The following is a 12,675-nucleotide window of genomic DNA, read 5'->3' as shown; positions in this document are numbered from 1 at the left end:
CTCTGGCTCACTGGCATCTTACTTATTAAAAATGTAAAATATCAAAATGTAAATTAAATAATAATAGGCCATTTACATCTAGGTCTCAACATAAAATATAAAAGACTGAAGGGAGGGACAGCAGAAAGCTCTGAAGATAACCCCTATTAAGCCATTAAACTGAGCTTTCTTTCTTCCCAGTAGCTCCCGCTATTTACTTTTTGTCCGTCTTCCATGCTGTTAGCATGCAAACCTTCACCATCCTCTGTACCTCTCTTGTCCTTTGATTCGCTTCTATTAACCGAGAGGTGGGAGAGGAGGAGCAAATAAAACAAGATCTAAAAAGAATCGATAAATGTTTCATCAGATTTAAAAGACAGCGTTAGCCTCAGTTTTATGGGTACTACGCTACAGTTTCAGGGTGGCCAAGTCCTTGGGTTTAAAAGAAAGGTTTATGGTGCTGTAAACATAGCCCAATTCTCTTTTCCATTTCAACCACATAAAGTCGTGACAGATCAGTAAATCTGCACAGGAGAGTGGTAGCTCTTTGCCCCATGCTCTTTCTCCACTGCAGGTTTCTCTCCACTTTCTCCTTTCTTTGCACTCAAGAGCGAATGAAGGGTAAATGCAGGTATCAGGCTTTTTGTTTATAGCAAAAAAGCAAATTGTAGAAAAGAGGACCCATTTTTAGCAATGACATGCTTCATACACACCATCGACCACACAATTATTGTCTCTCTATTGACCACCAAAGGTCTATTTTTTTGGTTCTTAGACAAATTTTAAGTGTACCACAGTAATCGAAGTTAGGTCTCCTGACAGGTTAATTCTTTCCGGGCGTTCGACATTTCATGTCTTTATTCAGCAAATGGACCTTTGGACTGATGTCATTTTGTTATTGTTTCCATAAGTCAAGACTGAACTTCTACCTGCCTACATGCCTACACTAAAAAAAAAAAAACAATCTTAATAACTCAATTTAGTTTTAAGTGCTTAAATGTCATTTTCTGCAAAGCAAAGGCTTTTGATAACATCAACCAAATGGTTTATGATAAGGTAAATATGTCAATCTACCTGTGAGATTATATATGGACGGCTCAGAGATAGAGCGGGTCATCTAATCATCACTAATCAGATGATCGGCGGTTCGACCCCCGGCTCCTCCAGTCTGCATGTCGAAGTGTCTTTGGACAAGGTACTGAACCCCAAATTTCTCCTGAAGGCTGTGCCATCAGTGTGTGAATGTGTATGAATGGTTAGCTCCTCAAACTGATGAGCAGTTGGCACCTTGCATGGCAGCTAGTGCCATCAATGACCATCATATGAATGTGTGGGAATGGGTGAATGAGATATGTAGTGTAAAAGTGCTTTGAGTGGTAGGAAGACTAGAAAGGAGATATATAAGTACAGTCCATTCCATTTACCATATATCAGTAACAAAGTTAATGGCACCTGCAGTGCAACTAGTCCTCCAAGAGTTTAGTTGATGGGTGAGTTATTCTTTTAGCAGCTAGTAAGCTAGAGGTCTAATAAACTCACATAGATATTTTCCAGACTTGTAGTCCCAAATGATTATGACTCAAGTGACATCACTTAAGGACATCAAGTGTCTTGATTGCCTGTCTTTTTGCAGTTCTTCAAATTGTTGAACACTATAAAATAAGTTAGGGAACCACCAAAGCCATTAGGAAAGTGTCCCACCAATAAAATAAAGAATCACTCATTTGTTCTACACTCTAAAAAAATTCAGGGGGCCTTTAGTCATTACCTAAATATATATAAAAATCAAGTACTGAGATACTGTTAGACTTTTTACTTGTAATTGTTATTTTATTGAGTTTGGTTGACATACAAATTATGCCTGTTTATTCAATATACTATCATGACTTGTCTGAGTTTAAAATTTTCAGTTAATAAAAAAGTATTTAATTTTAAGGTCTGTCAATGTAAAATACAATTTGTTGACGTGTACGCGGCGCCCATTTTCATGCACACGCCCGGACATGTTCAAGGCCAGACCCAGGCCAGTGCTCTCTGTGACTGCAGCTGCACGTGGAAGTGCTCTTTAATAAGAGTTGGAAGGTAAGTAATTTTATGCTTAATTACACATATTTGCATTCGCTCAGGATTCTGTTGGTAGCCTACTGTTAGACAAAGCTGCAACATTGTCTTTCTTCGAATAACGGACGGGATGCTCCGGTTAGCTCGGTCCTGCGTTTGTGTGCACCGCAGTCCGGTTGTAGCTAGCTACACGACCGCCTTTTCCGCGAGTTATGGAGCTTTTAACACTACTGTGGTACAGACTATATCATTGTAATTTGTTTAAAATGTTTAAAAGATCGCTAACGTTGTTAGCCACGAGGCTAACGTTAATCGGGTTACTTGCTGCCATTCCAACATTTTATTCAAACGTCCCCGCACTCCGGCATTTTTGTTCGATATTTCAGGCTGGAATAAACTTTATTGGACAGTATGTATTTTGTACTTTTTGGGAATTCACTCTCGTCCATTCCGCATCCTGAAGACGACACAGCACTGTACACACCGAGTTTAACCTGTTCCCCCCAAGGGCCCCCGCCGGCGGGGGCTGGCGTTTATAAATAATTAATCCTTCTCATTACGCCGACCAACAAGCACCAATATGTACATGTAATACACCAAAATGTCGACAAGAAACTCAGCTTCAAGTTTATATAAACCATTATTTGATTAACAAAACGTCATTTCAACCACAAGCAATAATATGAGCATATAGTGAAAACATAAATCGGTAACTTTCTGCATTTCCTTGATCATATTTCTCCAACAGCGTAATCTCCGTCAGTAAACAGGGTGCCGTTAGAAAGCTCACATTCCGATCTACACAGAGGTACCAAGCTTGTCTATATAAGATGAACACTCACTCCCCAGAATTTCCATGAACCGCCAACAAAAAACTTTTTTCTTTTTACTGATACGATAAATTATGTCTTAGCTCTGCTATTTTTCAATATAAACTTGTGTTTGAGCTCATAAAAACGCTGCAATCTGCTGCTTCTAAACCTTCTTCATCATTCTGATGTTATTTTTTATACAATTCACGCTGTTTATGAAGTCAGAGACCGGATTGTTTACGGAGTGTGAAGTCGCTCTGTGGATTGATACAATGTGGATACCTGTCCACAAATTGAAATAAGATAGATAAATACATGTAGAAATACAGAAATAACCTTTTTTCATTTCCAAAATTTACTTGTTTTTTCAGATTTAAATATTTATTTCTGGATTTATTTGTTTATTTATACTTATGTCTCTTTTGGTCCTTCATACTGGTGTGCCCTGCAGATCTGTGAAGAATTCAAGAGGATAACAACAGTTAGCCTTGAATCGACCTTTCTGGCCAAGCTTGACCAATGCACCCCGAAACTGATGGCCTTGACCCAATCAAAAGGAGGAGCTGCAGGACTGAAGATGAGGCACATTAAGGACATGCTTCTTGAGGTATAATGATGAATAGACCTTTATTTTAAATATGTTTCTCCCTCACTATTTCATGTCAATTGTAAAAATGGCTACTATGAACAAGTTCGCTCATTTTTTTTCTAATTTTCATGATTTGGGTTACACTTGCATCTGATTTATATTGAACACCTGATCTATTTTTTCCATGAATCAGGACAACACAGTTGAAAGGCGGAGAGAAGTTGCCATTCGCTGCCTCATAGTTTACCTCGGAGAGAAGGAGGAAGAACTTTTCAAACAGTACAGTGTAAGTAATTGCGTATGCTTTTAATTTTTATTTTGTTTGAACTGCATGTCTCTGTAGCCTTCCTACGTGGAGATATGGCCGTTCCAATCCCATGCCTGAGCCTCCTGTGGGCTAGGTATTGAAGTACATGGTCACCTTGCATTCCCTTATGCACATCACCCTGAAGAGTTTGAGCCATGTATGTTATACACCCTAAAACCTTTTCATTTCTTCGACAAGGACGTGGAGGAGCTCGACACAGACCTTCTGATGCAAGTGATGAAGATTGCCATCATCGGTGACCGTGCAACCATCGTAGTCGAGGGAACCAAAGTCCTGCAGAGGTTTGATGTCGCCAGATCCTGTGCTTTGCTGATGGGAGTAATATATGCTCTAAACCTTAGGATGACCTCTGTTCTGAGGGTGTTAGTGTGTTTTGAACCTGAATATTTAGTGCTGTCTTTTGATGGATGCTGTTCCTCCTCAAAAGCTTCTGAGTGTATGTTGCAATGTAGCCTACAGATGCTGCTGTTTTCTGCAGTTTCAACGATTCAGTGTTGTTGTAATTTTAATAAATGTTTCTGATTAATTTAAATATTACTGTCTGAATTTCTGTTCTTTTTGAGGGCCAGGAAAGAGTCCCTTAGCTGCTGTCTGTTTGCCAGGTTTTATTATAGGACAGGGCTCAACTTAACTCTTGCAGAGATTGACTTTATTAAGTTCATGTTACTTAAAAATGTATTTTACTGAGGCCTAAAAGCTAATTCACCATACTTAAAACATTATGTTAGATCAACTTAAATACTTGCATTCATGTTGACAGTTATTAAGTTCATGCTGCTTAGAAATGCTTTTTATTGTGGCCAAAAAGCCACTTGACCATACTCAAAAAATTGCGTTGAATTGATGTAATTCTGCCTGTTGGCTTAACTTAAAAATTCTAGTGGAAAACGTTAACATACTTTTTTTTGTTGATACAAAGTTTTATTTATTAGAGTGTAGTACAATTTTCTGATAAGACCCTCTACTGCCCTTGTGAATTATGACCCTTGTCTCTGGAACAAAGGTTTAAGTAATGTGAGCCTTAAAAACTTTAGGTACTGGCAGGATAGTACACTGCTGTTAGCATCCTGTTCCCTGCCGACAGTCAACCATTCCAACCATTCCATGTCCACAGCTTTACTTAACCTTAAAGGTCCAGTGTGTAAGATTTACGGATCTCATATGGAAGAAATAATAATATTATAAAAGAAATATAGAGTTAATAAATGTTTTTATTAAAATTCTTATGTTTTTGTTATTTTAGGATGGACCTTATATCTAGAGACATCGTGGGCTCTCTTCCATTAAGTTTTTCATACGTTTCATGGCTAGTGTAGCTTCACTGAAGAGAAGGGAAAATAGGGACAAAAATAAACTATGTATATTTTAAAATGCATACTCAACACTGAACGTCTTTAATTTTGTAACAATCCATCGTAGATTTCACCATAGATGTTGAAATATTTTACAGGGATTGAATACGTTGATCTGCTGGTGGCGCTAAAGGAAAGTTTAAGGGATCAGCAATGTTATAACGATTCAACTTGTGGGGTGGACCACGGATCGGCTTGGTTAAGGTACATTTATGTTGTCTTCACACCAGGATAGTCCAGGGGACTGGGCGGGGGCGATTGGGCGGGGAATGCTAAAAAATTTCACATCTTCATTTGGTTTGGTTCACTTTCACACTGTGAACATGTGACACATGTGAAAACGCCCTCAGTCTGTTATGTCTTTTTCCAATACAAACCATTTGTCATTTTTTAGTTTTTAGGCAGAGTTGCATTGTTTTGTTTTAAGACACTGACTCTCATTTCTAGAAACATTTCAGATTTCACAGAAACAAGTGAAATAATTACACCTCACAAGAATGTTTTTCTTTAGTTTTTTTGCTTTGAAGAAAAAAAAAGTTTTTCTCATAGATGAAAAGGCCAGTAGCTTTTGGGGGATCACTTCTAACAAAGCTGTCAAGTAAATTGGAAAAATATTTAATCTCCATTTACCTATAATATAACATGATACTATGATGATTTGCTTTTCTGTAGTGAAAAGTTTACGAGCTTGTGGTTGCCTTTAGCTCAGCATCTATAACTCTGCCACATAAAATATGGATGAAACCACGTTTATTTCTAAATCATGTCCTTTTATATCAATTTACGAGCACTTGAAACAGCACTTATAAACAAAGGAAAGCCCCTCTCGCTGGTTCCTTGGTCCCCCTGGACCACATAAGCAGCGGTAGTGTAGAGTTAAATTTAGGTCAGCACTTTATTAAGTGTAACAGATGCCTTGCTCGGTCTACCCCAAGGTTAGGGAATTGCATTTGTGGTCTGCTCTGACAGAATGGCAGACAGTTATGATAAGAGAGCGGCAGGGTGGAATCCATTTAACCTCCAACCGCTGCAGCAGGAAGCCAGCCAGGTCAGTGTTATCCTCCACAGGCAGGCTGTGGGAGAAGAGGCCGAGACAGAGCTAACAGGTGGTGGAGGCGAGTTTTCCCAGGCCAGGGAACCCACCACTCTCCAACTCATCACCCCAATTTCTATATCATTAACCTCACTCAATAACTGCAGTGTTACTCGAAGCACAAGAGGAGGTCCCTTGCACACAGGAAGGTTGTACATCCATCTATTTAAATCAAACTGTTTCTTTACTGCATGTACTTTTTTATTTTTTTATGTATCTGGTACTCATTAGCTGGAAAATCAGATTGAACTGACATTTCACTCAATTTTCTTTACTTTCATTTTGCTTTTTTGCTCAACAGATTAGATCACTAGCTAGTCTGTCAAATTGTATTTAGTGTATGTCAAATGCACACAGTGTCATTGACTTTGAATCAGGCTATTACAACATTAGTTTTCTGGCTCGTAGCTGAACCAAAAGGTTTGATGAGCTGAGCAACTTGAATTATCCCCTGTGTTCTATCTAGACACATCCTATTTCCTGGAGTAATTGTCCTGACCATTGCATAAAACCAGTATGGGTGTAGCTGAGCTTAACATGGGGACCAGCTTCAAGTGGACGTTCAAAAAACTGCAGTTTTTGGTACTCCACATTGGCTTCACTTCACAGCTATAGTCCATCATCATTAATGGAGTCCCACCACTCATTAATTCCTGATAATGGACCTCATTGGTCATGATCACTTACAACAGTCAAAGAAATATGTCAGTTTAACAGTTGTGAAGTCTTCTTATAAAGGAAAAGCAAATTAACATAGCCATTGTCAATCCTGCTTGCAAATTAATAATAATTAGCCTATACTTTCCTGTCTGTCTTGTCTACAATCACAGTAAATGTCATTGATTTATACAGAATTCTCCAGGATCTGCTTGGTCATCCTGTGTTAACTGATGATGTACTGCTCTGTGTATGGCTGAGAATATTTTTTTTAAGATAAGACTGTGACACAAATGGAAATGTCTATTTTTTCAATTGACTGACCAAAGGTGTATGTAAAAGATGAATGTGATGATGATTTTGCAGCCAAAACAGCACACACATTATTTAAGCCTTGTTAGTTTTTATTGTAGTTGCAAATCTGTAAATTTCTCTGTCTGTGATTTTCAAGATGAACAGAGGTAGCTTTCTCATGCGAGGTATTTGTTGCGATTAATCTCTGCCTGCCTCCAGGATGTCCTGTCGCTAGGTATTCATGTGACCAGCTGGAACCACCAGATGTGTCAATGCATTTCTACACTGAACGGCTGACTGCTGTTCGGATTCATAAGCGGGGCGATTGACTGCAGCTCAGATTCATAAGCTGCGTGATTGACTGCTGTTGGCACAATAGCTGCCAGCGGCGCAAGTGGTGGCTGACAAACGACAGAGTTGAGTTGGCGGCGAGGGAAATTACCTCAGCACTCTGCGAAGCCACCCGGCAATCATCCCACATCCTTGTGTCTTTCTCAGTGCCTTTTTACTGCCACACTCAATCACTGCCAAACAGATAATACAGCCAAAACTCCCAACAAACACATTTGCACTAGATGTGGAATAGCCTCCCTGGTGCACATACTGTACGTAGGACATCCTAGACACCTGAATAATTATGAACATCTGTAAGCTATTCGTTGCAACAAGCGAAATGCCATTAAATATAACAGAATTCATGTGGCGGCAGGAAAAATCTCATGAATTAGGGCACCATTCTCTGCTTTCTTTCTCAAATTTAATTGTCTTGAGGAAACCTAATCACTGAGTGCTGACTGCTTAAGTCAATTTGTATTATGTTTTAATTGACTGTACAGCAGTCAGGTGGCAGCCATTATGAAGAGTGGGAGAGGAAAACACCACATTATGGTGCATTAAAGTCAATTAATTGGAAAAGTCCTCTGTGATGGGCTGCGCTCCTTCACTGCCACTGCTCCTTCCCTGTAATTATTTTTACACACTTGCGCTCCTGCGGTATCTCTGCAAAGAAATGTTTTATAATGGCGAGGCCGCGAAGACTGGGGATGGAGGAGACTCGGTGTACTCTGCAACAGTTTAATCTAGGAGGAAACTTTGACTCTGATTAATGGCTTTTGTTCATTTCAGCTCAACAGTCTGAGGAGGCTTCTTTGTCTAAAGCTGCTCTTTCAAGTATGTGTGTAAATACAGAACTGGCAAGAAGAATACTGCTCCACAAGGGCATGGTTGCTACAGAGACAGAGGATTTCATTGGTGTGTTATTTATTCCGACATTACATTGAACATAAACACAGGCTGTCTATAGCCTGTTTTTAACCCCAACTTTTCTAATTATGATTCATAATTGCTGGAAAAGGATCAAGCGATTAGTCAAAGCAGTGCTGATGACTGGGATCTCATGAATTTTCCCCTGAACACCTTAAACATCTCTATGAACTACTCATAGACATCATTGTCATCATTATAAATAAGGTCATGGTGTTCCCACAAAATGTTTATAGACTGTGACTTTGCCACAATATTCAACATTGGTGAGGACGGAGAGATGTAGTGTTTTTGGTTTAAGTCAAACTTTCAAATACATGAAGAAATCATAGATTTTAGTTTAGTTTTGAAGTTTTTGAAATGGAAAAACTGTGACTGCAGTGGAGGAACTAGGCAGTTTTGGAATAATGTTTGAAGCATGTTTTAATTAATGTATTTTATTTACGTGACAAGGGATGCCTAACATTAAGCAGATATAAATGTCACATGGCTAATCTGGCTAATCCATGGTTAAAAATGTTGGTAACACTTCATTTGGACTTCGTATGCCTACAGATAGTTCATAGATCAACATTCCAACAGCTTCACAAATAAAGCCATTTTCTGATATGATACCGCTGAACTCTACCCAAACCTCAACCATATAGTATCATATATGGCTCGCTGCATGTAGCACACAATGGAAGTTGACAGCATTAGCTGCTCTCAAGTGTCACTTGAATGCTGACATGGGAAATAGTCAATAATTCTAAATAAAATGAAAATGTGTTATCTCTGCGCAGAACAACACAGATGGGTTTTCTGATCTGATGACCAGATTTTTTTAAAGGACATCATTTGACTGTGTCTGTCAAAACCAATATAACACATCTGTTTGTTACTGTAGCCATGACAATAAAACTCTTTTACCAAGTGGGATTTGAACAGCTGCGGAACAGCAGGGAACTTGCCGGTGGAATTTGGCCGTTACGGTCATAACTAAAGGCACACTCACTGTTGGTTGGAAACAGAAAATAAACATCATTCTCTCTTGTCTGATGTTTTGTTGTTTCATATATCCACCTCAACCTCCCTACTCAGATTATGTTGCTCTGTAGCGTCACCTTTAACAGCTACGACATTTACTTCATCCTTTGTTTTCATCATGATGCAGATAGACGCAAGTTTGGGGCAGTTGTCTTTTTCCTTTTGAGGACACATATTTGAAGCTTAGATGCTATCTCAGTAAATATGTCCAAAAATGATTTTTATCCTGTTTTGAAGAATGGCAATAATTTGCAAAACAGCTGCAGTATTTGAGAAAAACATGAAGACTATTCAGGCTTTAAGTATTAAAAAAGTGATCCCATTCTTCAAGTTTTTATTATTTAATATTAACAACCTAACCACCAACCTAATCTTAACATACGTGCTTAAAAGCTTTGAGATCACAAAGCACAACCATGAATTAACAAATCTGTCTGGACTGAGGCTGTTTGCTTCATCGTTTCCGTTGTTTTCCCCTTCGGTGTCATTTCTGTCTGTGTTGTGACTGCTGGGTGTGGCCTTCAGTTTGCCTCTAACCCCCGTTCACCGTGACACCTGTTTCCAATTATCTAACCAACCTGCTCAGTATAAAGGACTGGCTCACAAATTCCCCCAGATTGCTCAATCTCACTCATGTTTTCTGCTCTGTTTTTTTTTTTTTTTTTTAAGAATTTGTTACCAGCAGCCCTCCACTGCTTTAGACTGTTATTCACCTCAGATTTACTCTGCTAACATGTCTCTGTGTATTTTGTTGAAACTACACCACTTACCTGTTTGAAACTGTGAAACTGATTCCTGTCTCTAGGCTTGTGTTTGCACGTTGGGTAACGTAATAGAATCATGTTTTAGTTAACAGGGACCACCATATTGTAGTGAAACAGATTAAATTAATTGACTGAACGCTTTGAAGACTCGATGGACAGTTTTAATTGTTAGTGAACCGTTTGCAGAAAGGTTATGATAAAAAAAGAAACATAAGGATTACATAATTTTACAACAGCTAAAGAACCTGGCCATTGTATTTGCAAGGTTTAGCTCCCTCTTGTACAGTTTTAGGTTTTTGCACACACATTAAAGCAGACTTTCTGTAATGAAGTGTTTACTTATTAACTCAGGCAAGTTTTAAGAATCTGCAAATTGATTTTCATAGTGTAATTAATGGTAACCAGCTGATGACTGCAATGACATAATTAATACAGTCCAAGTTCTGCAAGACAGCAGCTTACTTTGCAGATTGTTTGCTCTGATGTAAAGTGTGTGTGCTAAAATGTGGAAACAACTGGTACCCTCTCTTTCAAAAGATTTAATAGGATTTTTAATTACAAGATAATTGTGCATCATAATTAAAACAAATACCACATGCAAGATAGAAGGCTTATAATACAAGAACTTTCTCTTAAAAGAAAAATACAAAAACTTTTCTTGCCTTCTTTGGTAGTTGCTGTGGGCTTCTGTAAATTCCTGATTAATTTAACGCTGATTATAATAGTCGTCCACTCATTAAAGTCAAAACACCCTCAAACCAAGGGTCTAAGGACAGAGGGTGTCACTCCCTGTACAGATTGTAAAGCCCTCCGAGGCAAATGTATTTCTGTATTTTTGAACTACTTAATGTACCACCTAGGGTTAAAGCTGAGGATGGCCCACTCCTCAGTGCGGTGAACATGATGGAGGATAGGAAGGATTGTCCATTACATAACCATTTATCCCAACACAATTTGACTAATGGTTTCATTTGGATGGTAAAACATGGTGAGCCTGTGGGACTGTAGACTTACCAGTGGATGCTGGCTGTAGCTAATTATTGTTTCACTTTTTAATGAGGCTCCCTTGAGGCCTTCTCATTAAAAGAGTTGTCAGTGGCGGCAATCTAAGCATGACCCATAAACCCATAACACTGTTACAACCTAAACTGTTGTTTTTGGACTTCAGGCCAAGATAAAATAATATGATGTAAATGAACATGTTGTGCTTGTTTTTTCCTCCTCGATTAATATTATATTGAGCTTTTTTTTTCATCTTCAGTTTCCCTTTTTTTTTTTTTTTTTTTTTTACAAAACCATGAAGATTGGATCAATATAAGGGACTTTTTTCCTTCTCCCCACTGTTTGCGGCAGTCCTATTTCTCTGGAGGACAGCAGGAGGTGCATTGCTTAGGTTTAGAACTACTTGTAGCCCAGTCTATGAAGAAGGCCCAATCACCTGGGTACAGGTAGCCACTGCAGATGGCAGAAATGAGCCACCTGAGGCCACATTAGCAGTAGGGTCCATTAAGCAGTAATGAAAAACACTGCATTAATGGACCATAGATGTCCATAGATGGCTTTGTGTATTGGGGTGAACTACGGCCAAGGGACTGCTGCCTGTCCACCTTCTTGTTTTTTTTGCACACCTATCTAAAGAGAAACAAGTGTCCAGTCATAGTGAAATATTTCACATTGCCATAATACATTACATTATCACATAGAAGTAGAATACAACCAAAATGTGAATCTCTTTTTTATCGTATTGTAAAATCTCACTCTTTCGCCATTTGAGTGGGGCTGACTTCATTCTGATCTTCATAATTTCCCTGGAGAGTTCAAAATATGTTTTTCCACATCCAACTTTTGTTTAATACAGAAAATGTGGCCTGTGGGTATTTGGGGGTTTCAGACTTGTTTAAGGGATCCAGCACAACAAATTTGACATAACTGCTGATTACCTGTCAGTAAAGTCATGCAATCGCTTCATTAGGTAAATGTTCAACCAAACTATCCAGCACTTATGGATTCTGTTGCCAAATTAGTTTCAGTGTGTTTTAGTTCACCTCAGTATCTCCTGGATCAAGATGATACTTGGTACACATTGCAGATATTTTTGCAGCCTGCATTGACAAAAAGACACTATCTAATGCCAAAAAAAAAGACTTAATTTTCATGTTTGCCCTGGTGCTGCAGCATGATTGGTGCCCTGCTGTGGCCTCTGTGCTGGGTAAGTGACTGGAAGAGTCGTGGATGTCACATGGGTAAAGTAAGATTTTATTGTGTGTCTTTTTAGCTCCCAGTGTGTTTTTAATTTACAGTATTTCTGATTTTAGTGTGTAGTTATTTGTTTTTTATTGCATGTATTGCATACTGGGAGTGTATTGTGCTTTTATTCTGAAAAGCCCATGCGGATGTGACTCCCCACAGTGTAATCGCCTGCACCTGTGGAGCTTAAAATGGCGGACTTTAAATAAG

General features: G+C 38.7%; 1 long non-coding RNA gene across 1 annotated transcript; it reads left to right on the top strand.

Moving 5' to 3' along the window:
- Positions 1 to 1,951: 1,951 nt before the first annotated feature.
- Positions 1,952 to 4,458, top strand: LOC113745571 (uncharacterized). Its single transcript, XR_003462199.1, has 4 exons — positions 1,952 to 2,061; positions 3,304 to 3,459; positions 3,635 to 3,727; positions 3,947 to 4,458. It is a non-coding gene; the product is annotated as an uncharacterized LOC113745571 (long non-coding RNA).
- The last annotated feature ends 8,217 nt before the right edge of the window (positions 4,459 to 12,675 follow it).

The sequence above is a fragment of the Larimichthys crocea genome, unplaced genomic scaffold (genome assembly GCF_000972845.2).
Source record: "Larimichthys crocea isolate SSNF unplaced genomic scaffold, L_crocea_2.0 scaffold88, whole genome shotgun sequence".
NCBI classification, from domain to species: Eukaryota; Metazoa; Chordata; class Actinopteri; family Sciaenidae; genus Larimichthys; species Larimichthys crocea.
The sequence above is the reverse complement of the archived record's forward strand: the minus strand, read 5'-3'. Positions and strand labels throughout refer to the sequence as shown.